Consider the following 11,307-nt stretch of genomic DNA (forward strand, 5'->3'; position numbering starts at 1 on the left):
CGAGACGGTCCGGGTTCGAGCCCCGTGGCTGGCAAGGGCCTTTCTGTGCGGAGTTTGCATGTTCTCCCCGTGTCCGCGTGGGTTTCCTCCGGGTGCTCCGGTTTCCCCCACAGTCCAAAGACATGCAGGTTAGGTTAACTGGTGACTCTAAATTGACCGTAGGTGTGAATGTGAGTGTGAATGGTTGTCTGTGTCTATGTGTCAGCCCTGTGATGACCTGGCGACTTGTCCAGGGTGTACCCCGCCTTTCGCCCGTAGTCAGCTGGGATAGGCTCCAGCTTGCCTGCGACCCTGTAGAACAGGATAAAGCGGCTAGAGATAATGAGATGAGAATTGACTTGTCATTATAGTCATTTCATAATGAGAACATTTTTTTCAAAATTATGTCATGTTTTATTATGAGATACTAAGTCATTCTTGTGAGAACTCAAGTTATGATTATGAGAAGGCATAGCTCAAGGCAGTAATATGGTGGTGTAGTGGTTAGCACTGTCACCTCACCTCACAGCAAGAAGGTTCTGGATTCAAACCTCACGGACGGGCCTTTCTGTGTGCAGTTTGCATGTTCTCTGTGTCTGCGTGGGTTTCCTCCCACAGTCCAAAGATATGCAGGTTAGGTTAATTGGAGGCTCTAAATTGACCGTGAGTGTGAATGGTTGGTTGTGTCTCTGTATGTGTCAGCCCTGCGATGACCTGGCAACTTGTCCAGGGTGTACCCTGCCTCTCACCCATGATCAGCTGGAATAGGCTTCAGCTTGCCCTCCACGACCTCACATGGGATAAGTGGTTACAGATAAAAAAAACCCAATAGTTCAAGGCAGTAATATGGTGGTGCCGTGGTTAGCACTGTCACCTCACAGCAAGAAGGTTCCGGATTTGAACCTCACGGCCGCTGGGCCTTTCTGTGTGCAGTTTGCATGTTCTCCCTGTGTCTGCGTGGGTTTCCTCCTACAGTCCAGAGATATGCAGGTTAGGTTAATTGAAAGGAAAGGAAGAAAGCACAACTTTCATCACACACTTGTGAAATTCCTTTCTGCATTTAACCCATCTGAAGCAGTGAACACACACATGTACTGTACGTGAACAATGAGCACACACACCCAGAGCAGTGGGCAGCCATGCTAACAGCGCCCGGGGGGCAGTTGGGAGTTAGGTGCCTCACTCAAGGGCACCCCAGCCCAAGGCCACCTAACTGCATGTCTTTGGACTGTGGGGGAAACCGGAGCACCCGGAGGAAACCCACGCAGACATGGGGAGAACATGCAAACTCCGCACAGAAAGGCCCTCGCCGGCCGCTGGGCTCGAACCCAGAACCTTCTTGCTGTGAGGCGACTGTGCTAACCACTTACAATTGACCGTAAGTGTGAGTGGTTGGTTGTGAGTCTGCATGGGTTTCCTCCGGGTGCTCTGGTTTTCCCCACAGTTCAAAGACATGCAGGTTAGGTTAATTGAAAGGAAAAAAAGAAAGCACAACTTTATTCATCACATACTTGTGAAATTCCTCTCTGCATTTAACCCATCTGAAGCAGTGAACACACATGCACGTGAACAATGAGCACACACACCCAGAGCAGTGGGCAGCCATAGCGCCCGGGGAGCGGTTGGGAGTTAGGTGCCTCGCTCAAGGGCACCCCAGCCCAAGGCCGTCCCATGTTAACCTGACCGCATGTCTTTGGACTGTGGAAGAAACCCACGGGGAGAGCATGCAAACTCCGCACAGAAAGGCCACCGCCGGCCTCGAACCCAGAACCTTCTTGCTGTGAGCCGACTGTGCTAACCACTTAGAATTGACCGTGAGTGTGAATGGTTGTCTCTGTGTGAGTCTGCATAGGTTTCCTCCACAGTTCAAAGACATGCAGGTTAGGTAAAATACCCAGCCACTGGGTTTGTATAAAACAGTGCATACTTGGTGCCAGTCCCAAGCCTGGATAGATTTGAATATGGGTGCAGATCCTGGGGGGGGGGGACATGAATTGTCTTCTCCCCCCCCCCATAAAAATCCCCTAAATTATTTGAAATTGTACAAACAAATGTATTTTCAGGGCGGCACGGTGGTGTAGTGGTTAGCGCTGTCGCCTCACAGCAAGAAGGTCCTGGGTTCGAGCCCCGGGGCCGGCGAGGGCCTTTCTGTGTGGAGTTTGCATGTTCTCCCCGTGTCCGCGTGGGTTTCCTCCGGGTGCTCCGGTTTCCCCCACAGTCCAAAGACATGCAGGTTAGGTTAACTGGTGACTCTAAATTGACCGTAGGTGTGAATGTGAGTGTGAATGGTTGTCTGTGTCTATGTGTCAGCCCTGTGATGACCTGGCGACTTGTCCAGGGTGTACCCCGCCTTTCGCCCATAGTCAGCTGGGATAGGCTCCAGCTTGCCTGCGACCCTGTAGAAGGATAAAGCGGCTAGAGATAATGAATGAATGAATGAATGAATGTACAAACAAATGTATTTTCAGGGCGGCACGGTGGTGTAGTGGTTAGCGCTGTCGCCTCACAGCAAGAAGGTCCGGGTTCGAGCCCCGTGGCTGCAAGGGTCTTTTGTGCGGAGTTTGCATGTTCTCCCCGTGTCCGCGTGGGTTTCCTCCGGGTGCTCCGGTTTCCCCCACAGTCCAAAGACATGCAGGTTAGGTTAACTGGTGACTCTAAATTGACCGTGAGTGTGAATGGTTGTCTGTGTCTATGTGTCAGCCCTGTGATGACCTGGCGACTTGTCCAGGGTGTACCCCGCCTTTCGCCCGTAGTCAGCTGGGATAGGCTCCAGCTTGCCTGCGACCCTGTAGAACAGGATAAAGCGGCTAGAGATGATGAGATGAGAATGTATTTTCAGACAAATGATTCCCTGTGCAGTACTTTTTGAATGATGTGGCGAGCTTTTACGAAGTTGTGATTTATGGTTGCATGGTATGAGTTGCATACGGGCAAAAAAAAAAAAATCACTTTTGTGTCCGTCCGTCCCCCCCCCCAAAAAAAATCCTGACATCGGATCTGCACCCCTGGATTTGAAGGCCTAAACTGGTTATTAATCTTATGAACATAAAGTCTTTTTTTTTATTATCTATTATTAAAAAGCATCTTGTTTGCGCATACCGTCTGTGCAAAACATGAGCCGCTCCGGCTTTTACGCTGAACCAGCTGTGCAATCCAGCCCGTGTTCCTCCAAATCCCGCCCCCTGTGTTAGGATTGGTCATTGCGATGGTAGACGCGCTACGATTGGCCAGTAATGAATGAGTGTTCGTAGGTGTAGAGCTAAATAGTAATTAAGCCAATCCGAGCGCAGGAGGCGGGGTTTGTCGGAATACGGATGGGAAGAAAACAAAGCAGGCCAGTCGAGCTCGGCCTCTGAAGTCATTTTCTTCTGTACTGCAGGGAGGAGTGTGCACGAGCATCTGGCTCTCGTGGGTTTAAATTCAACCATACACAGCACTTTGCTGACTTTAGCGAGGCTGTTTATGGCTAAAACCCTTTTTATAGATTTAGTAAAATAACAACAATGAACCTCAGAGGAGATCATCAAGGGAAGAGTGCGCTGTGCTGACGGAGAAGGAACCTGAGTGGCCGTGATTACAGCATCCGGAACCGGCCGCAGCGCTTTAATGCGCCAAGATGATGCTCAGTCCAGCTAACGGTTAGTAAGCAGCTCTTTGGACATGTTTTACTTCATTCTTCTTCTGTTTTCTTTTCGCCTGCATCGGCTTTGTTTGGTAAACCAGTTCCAGTCTTTGTCATCACTACTGTATATCCAGTGTATTGTGGCTATTCACAAAAATCATTAGAATTATTTCTTAATGACATCAGGGACGGTTAATAAATACTGAAAGGCACTATGGACCTTTTTTTATAAACAGTTAATAAATTAGTACTGTCGATCTGCATTACTGATCAGGAATTTTCAGTATTTTGTAATGCTTTTGCCCTGCACCAGGTAACATATGATGAGGACATTGATGGGTGACCTGCATCCTCATACCTGCCCATCTGTTCCTCATCTAATCCCTGTGTAAGTGCAGGTTAGTAGCTGGTACATGAACACTCCAGTCTAGTGACATGTTTAAAGCTAATATTGACCTCCAGTCATTCATTTTGATTCAGGTGCTCAGAGGGTTTACAGACACGTGCTGTGTGTCATATGATAACCTCAGTTAATTAGACACATCTGCACATCTTGATCTTAAGAGCTGGACATCTTTTAGGCACCAAGGTCAAGCAGTGACTTTGCAGTGTGGATCTTGTACAGACTCCCGGCTTCTTCAAATACACCCGAGTGATAAGTGCATGCTTGGGGTTTTTGTTCCCTCTTAATTCAGCCTTGTCGAAGATCTTGAAAGTTGATAGGAAAGGGGAGAAAGGAAGTGCCATCTTGTCTTGTGCGTTCTACAGTACATCAGATTTGTCGTGTCATCGGAGAAGAAGAAAAAAGCGACTGATTTTTATTTTATTAAAAAAGAAACTTGGAGAGCTTTTAATTTGTTGTCTTCAAATTAACTGACATAACGGTGTTTAATCTAACCATATATGCCAACCCATACACACACAAAAAGCGCTGATTTTTGTTAGTGACCGTTCCTCACACTTAACAGGTTCCAGTTCTACCTAATTCAGGAATCGTCCCATTTAAATTGTATTAAATAACAAACTATAAAATGTCCAAAAAGTCAGGAACCAATAGGAATATCTTGAGCAAATATGCTGAATCTGTCCCTCTGAGTCAGATGTCGGTCCTGGGTTCGAGATGCTGACCTCTTCTGCTCCTCGGACCTGCCTGATCCATCCTGGTGCCCTGTGTCTGGTTGGAGTCTCATCGCATCGCTCCTGTGGAGGGCGGCCCCATATGGACAGTTGGGGGTCACGCCTGGAGGACGCTCTGGACTCTTGCAGTGGTGCTTTTGTGGCTGGGGACTGCAGTTGACTTGCTGACTTGACTTGACTCTAGGACTGCAGTTGACTTGCTGACTTTGGGACTACGGTTGTCGTGAACGGTTTTGCGCTCGGGTTTCCGTCGGTGGGGGGTTTATAGCATCAACGAAGCTGACTTTGTTAGGATTGTTAATGTTATAGTCATGCTGTCTGTTGTTGCCTGGATGGGGATGGGTTCCCTTTTGAGTCTGGTTCCTCTCGAGGTTTCTTCATGTCGTCTGAGGGAGTTTTTCCTTGCCACTGTTGCCACAGGCTTGCTCATTGGGGATAGATTAGGGATAAAATTAGCTCATGTTTTAAGTCGTTCAAATTCTGTAAAGCTGCTTTGCGACAGTGTTTATTGTTAAAAGCGCTAAACTTGACTTGATGTTGAGCAAAATCTGCAGTGAACATGATACAGTAGCTGAGACAGCGTACAGGGTAAACATGCAGCGCATGTGTTGTAAATAATAAAGACAAAATTATCGATATGTAGTTGTGCTCTTATTGGTTTCTGACTTTTCGGACACCTTGTAGACTCCTCCTTTACACTGGGTACTATGTTAAACCTGTATTAAATACTTACCAGGTGTATTACAAGCTAAGCTCATTATGCTCAGGAAAATTGTATCTTATTAAAAAGTGTAGTGCCCTACACATGACACCAGTTGCAGGGATGATACCTTGTTCTAGAGTTGCACTCGCTTCACTGTAAACTCAACCAGACCACTGAGTGTGACTGTCAGAGTCTCTTTTAATTATGCAGTAGTTAGGACACTATTGCTGTCACCATGGACACACTTTGCCTGACCAATCACGTTGCAGGTGGACTGAGTCAGCAGCACCTATAATGATTTACACAACAAAGAGGTTTGTGTAAATTTTCCGTGTGTGTTGTACACGTGTACATGTATTTTGTTCTGTTTTTAGCAGACCTAGAGTATTTCCTGGAACTCTGTGTCCAGTGGGATTGGTTTGTTTATGTCTAAATGGCACGTTTCGTTACATATAGATTTTTGAACAGTGCTTCTGTTGCCAAAATCTTTTAGAAGGCAGCAAGCTGTGGTAGTTCAGTGTCCTCGTGAAATCCCTGACTCATTTGGCTGGGCATATAAGCTGCTTATTGCTCTTAGTCACTGCCTTTTTTTTTTTTTTTTTTTACTGAGCCAATCAGGGCCCTTTCTTCCCACACTATGACGGGGACATTACCGTGCACTTTTTAAATCAAAAATTTAAATCCGAATATGAAGCCACAACTTGCACACATGGACAAAAATGTCAGTACCGAATACAAAACTGTAATGTTGCTATTCACAACTCCTCTCAGCATTAGCAAGCTGATATTCTTGCAATACAAACTGCAAAGGATTGTTCACCATTTGCATCACACGCAACAAGATCTGAGACCACTGTATGGCTTTTGTTTTACAGAGACGAAAATTTTTTGGTCTTTTTTATTTTTTTTATAAATATGTTGTCACTGAAACCTAGAGACATGGGTGACCTGACTGATGAGGAAGGGTATAAGAATAATTAACAATTATACCACGAAACTGAGTCGTACATGAGCTGATAGCCGACTATATAACACAGCTATAAGCCATGTACGACGAGGTTGAGTGGAATAACTGTTTTATTATATCCACAGTCACTGGATTTTGAGAAACAGGTCCTTTTTTATTTTTTGCAAATTCAATAAACAACTTTTATACAAAACATCCAATAAAGTCATTTCCACTTAGGCGGATTTCTTAAAAACCTATCGCTGGCTGCACAAATTGACTTTAGTGGGTGGTGGTGATTTTTATTTATTTTTTTGTTAAAAAGTGCCGTCTTGCTGTCGTGCCGAGGTGTAGAATAGCTTTAGACATTTATTTAATTCTTCCTTGGACATTTCAGTTATGTCATTTTCAAACTACTTTGAGCTTTTGAATCAGTCTAAAAAAACCAAACAAACCAATTTTAATGCTTAAAGATGATGAATGTAAACAAACTGGCAAAATGACAGTAGAAATTTGTGAAAAATGCTATAATAATTATTGAAAAATAAAAAAGATATGTTCTTAGCATCACATATTTGTATTCCATATTTTGTTGCTTTTTGTTTTTTGCTTTTTTTTGGGGGGGGGGGGAGGGGGTGTTTGAGTAGTTTTTATTTTGTCCTCAGTTGGTTCAGCAACACGCTCCGCCATTTTGTTTTTCTTGACTCACTGTATATGAGCTGATAGCCTAGTAGTAGAGTAGCCAATCAGAGCGTGCGACTGCTCATATCCAGTGAATGTAGATAGAATAATAAATAATATGCTGATTTCCGCAAGTCACATGATCGTACCAAAAAAAAAAAAGCAGAATTGGACTCTTGAGATAAATGTACCATCAGGACTTTTAACCTCTCATCATGTGGCCTGAGTGGAATTTCATTCCTGCTTGCTAAGTGTTTTACTCTAATTAAACAGGGCTGCTTTTCGGATATTTTTTTTTTTCTGAATAATAAGTTGCTCCAGAGTACAATATGCATCCATCCCAATTTTTTGCCTGCTCAGTATCTCTAAAAGGTCACTTCATACACCCCTAAGGGTAGTATCTCACTGGGCTGTGACAGCCTGTGACTAGTTGGAGACACAACAATTGCGATAAAATATGCGAATTAGCGACAATTTTCACTTGGAATCACACCGAATTGATATTCACATATTTTATCGCAATTGTTGTCTCCAACTAGTCGCAGCCCAGTGAGATACACTCGCACTTCCTGTATCACGGAAGCTGACTTGAGAAGGGTTCGTGATGGCTTTGCGACACCAGCGATGCATTTGCGGCTATTTTGAGAGAAATTTTGTCGCACTAATTTTTTTGAACATGTTCAAAATTTTAGCGACGAAGGAGCGACACTTTGCGACTCATGCGAGGAAACTGAGAAGCCCCGCGAATGTTTCAAGACACTTTTGAAACTCTCTCGTGAATGACGTTCGCAATTTGTCGCAAGCTGTTGCAGCCCAGTGAGATACAGGCTTAATAGTGTGTGTATATGTGTGTGTGTGCGTGTGTGTGTGTATATATATATATATATATATATATATATATATATATATATATATATATATATATAAATGTATATAATCTCACACAGCACACAGTGGGGCAAAAAAGTATTTAGTCAGCCACCAATTGTGCAAGTTCTCTCACTTAAAAAGATGAGAGAGGCCTGTAATTTTCATCATAGGTACACTTCAACTATGAGAGACAGAATGGGGGAAAGAATCCAGGAAATCACATTGTAGGATTTTTAATGAATTAATTGGTAAATTCCTCGGTAAAATAAGTATTTGGTCACCTACAAACAAGCAAGATTTCTGGCTCTCACAGACCTGTAACAACTTCTTTAAGAGGCTCCTCTGTCCTCCACTCGTTACCTGTATTAATGGCACCTGTTTGAATTCGTTATCAGTATAAAAGACACCTGTCCACAACCTCAAACAGTCACACTCCAAACTCCACTATGGCCAAGACCAAAGAGCTGTCAAAGGACACCAGAAACAAAATTGTAGACCTGCATCAGGCTGGGAAGACTGAATCTGCAATAGGTAAGCAGCTTGGTGTGAAGAAATCAACTGTGGGAGCAATTATTCGAAAATGGAAGACATACAAGACCACTGATAATCTCCCTCGAGCTGGGGCTCCACGCAAGATCTCACCCCGTGGGGTCAAAATGATCACAAGAACGGTGAGCAAAAATCCCAGAACTACACGGGGGGACCTAGTGAATGACCTGCAGAGAGCTGGGACCAAAGTAAGAAAGGCTACCATCAGTAACACACTATGCCACCAGGGACTCAAATCCTGCAGTGCCAGACGTGTCCCCCTGCTTAAGCCAGTACATGTCCAGGCCCGTCTGAAGTTTGCTAGAGAGCATTTGGATGATCCAGAAGAGGATTGGGAGAATGTCATATGGTCAGATGAAACCAAAATAGAACTTTTTGGTAAAAACTCAACTTGTCGTGTTTGGAGGAGAAAGAATGCTGAGTTGCATCCAAAGAACACCATACCTACTGTGAAGCATGGGGGTGGAAACATCATGCTTTGGGGCTGTTTTTCTGCAAAGGGACCAGGACGACTGATCCGTGTAAAGGAAAGAATGAATGGGGCCATGTATCGTGAGATTTTGAGTGAAAACCTCCTTCCATCAGCAAGGGCATTGAAGATGAAACGTGGCTGGGTCTTTCAGCATGACAATGATCCCAAACACATCGCCCGGGCAACGAAGGAGTGGCTTCGTAAGAAGCATTTCAAGGTCCTGGAGTGGCCTAGCCAGTCTCCAGATCTCAACCCAATAGAAAATCTTTGGAGGGAGTTGAAAGTCCGTGTTGCCCAGCGACAGCCCCAAAACATCACTGCTCTAGAGGAGATCTGCATGGAGGAATGGGCCAAAATACCAGCAACAGTGTGTGAAAACCTTGTGAAGACTTACAGAAAATGTTTGACCTCTGTCATTGCCAACAAAGGGTATATAACAAAGTATTGAGACGAACTTTTGTTATTGACCAAATACTTATTTTCCACCATAATTTGCAAATAAATTCTTTAAAAATCAGACAATGTGATTTCCTGGGTTCTTTCCCCCCATTCTGTCTCGCATAGTTGAAGTGTACCTATGATGAAAATTACAGGCCTCTCTCATCTTTTTAAGTAGGAGAACTTGCACAGTTGGTGACTGACTAAATACTTTTTTGCCCCACTGTGTGTGCGTGTGTATTTTTTTTTTTTGTTTTTGTCTAATTAGTATTGCCGTGATTCAGCACTGTATGGATTTCTGAAGTGAAACCCTTGCTACAGTCCTTATCTTAATTCATCTGTATAGACACAGACAATGGGCCTCATTTAACAATCTTACAGTAAAGTTGCGTGTAACTGTTTGTGTAAGCCAAACCAGACTAAGAATTTACGCCAAATTTACAAAACGTCAAATACGTTGATATTCTTTGTATTCGTGTGCTTATATTGATGACCTGTAAAGTGCAGAGCTTGTTCCTGAAACAGCTCACTTGCATTTACTGACCCCAACAAAACTTCATCAAAGGTTAAGCTCACAGCCACGTGGGAGGACAGAATGACGACTAAATGGCGAAAGAAATGGCAGAAAAGGAAGTGGTTTTATCTCACATCTAAGCTATAAAATATTTTAACAGTTAGGTGAGAATTAAGTGAGGTGAAGAGAGAATGGAGATATGGTGGATCCAAAGTGTTGTGTAGTTTTAAAAGAAGATGCCGTGGCAAACGGAACCGATTTATAAGCCAGCTTTCATCCTGACATGCACTAAATCTTCCCTCAGCTGAGGCATTTGTTTACGGCTTATGGTTGTGCGGACAAGCCAGCCGTCCTCCACTTATACAAAGGCATTTTTTTTTGTTTTGATTGAATGACAAGCTATTTTTGTCTTAATTCATGGGTTTGTGCTGCCTTGCTTTCTTTACGTTTCATATTCTTTAATTATGGCAATAATATAAAATGTCTGGGTTTCACAAAATTTCTCAGTGGTATTCTCAGTACCTGAACTTTCCAGTATAATCTACATGTGAAAGTGTAGTAATCCATGCAAATTATATTATTTGTAGGCAGACAGTCAAGGTTTACATGAGTTAGTCTTCTTATGTGTCAGTTTACACACACTCAGGAGCATGAGTAGGAATCAAACATTTTTCTGAAATTATGGACTTTTCATGAATACCAAATTTATTGTATAAATGCTCTTACGAATGATTTACAAACACATCCATCCATATCCGGCTTGATAAATGAGGCCAGTATTTTCATTGCAGGCTACTGTGCACACAGATTCTCACACTCACTCACACTTGCAATTTACAATTTAAGCCTGAAACTATACAGGTTTCTTAGGTGGTCTCTCAGTTGTGTAACAGCATTAGTTCATTATTCATTCAGTATAAGGTGAAGTATAATATGTAAGCAAACCCTATTTTACTTTAAAGGTGCTGGCTACAAAGTCATCTGAAATTTAAAAAAAAAAAATTTGTGTGTGGCATTTTCCTATGTCTCACAAGAACGATATGTGGACGAGATGTGATCATTTTGATGTGCTGAGGGTCACTTTCCTCCGTTTTGGGACCAAATATCCTACCTCTTGAGGTAAACAGTATGGCCCTACGGAAACAGCCAAACACAAGGAGCTTGAACTAATTAGCATAACTACGGAACTGTGTCACACCAAGATGGTAATGTGCGGAAAACATCGTGACTGCATTGTACCTCGGAGAGTTTTGAGTCACAGGTATGTAATTTTGTGGTTGACATTCGCGAATAGATCCGTGAAACAAAAGACAAATGTATCTTTTCTCTGTTACTGCTTTTGTGATTTTTTTTTTCTTTCTTTCTGTAAAATCAAAACATTAGGTGTGGGGCGTCG

The 11,307-nt window shown here is 43.3% G+C and overlaps 1 protein-coding gene across 6 annotated transcripts in view; it reads left to right on the forward strand.

Annotated features, from left to right (window-relative positions):
• Positions 1-3,213: 3,213 nt before the first annotated feature.
• Positions 3,214-11,307, forward strand: part of osbpl6 (oxysterol binding protein-like 6) — a 115,987-nt gene continuing 107,893 nt past the window's right edge. For 2 of the 6 annotated variants that reach the window (XM_060930049.1, XM_060930053.1), the window contains exons 1-2: positions 3,215-3,617; positions 3,915-3,999. The gene's annotated coding sequence lies outside the window, so the exon portion shown is untranslated. Of the gene's footprint in view, positions 3,618-3,914; positions 4,000-11,307 lie in introns of all 6 variants that reach the window. The other 4 variants (XM_060930054.1, XM_060930050.1, XM_060930052.1 and 1 more) reach the window with 4 other exon arrangements.

Source organism: Neoarius graeffei, chromosome 9 (assembly GCF_027579695.1).
Source record: "Neoarius graeffei isolate fNeoGra1 chromosome 9, fNeoGra1.pri, whole genome shotgun sequence".
Lineage (NCBI taxonomy): Eukaryota > Metazoa > Chordata > Actinopteri > Siluriformes > Ariidae > Neoarius > Neoarius graeffei.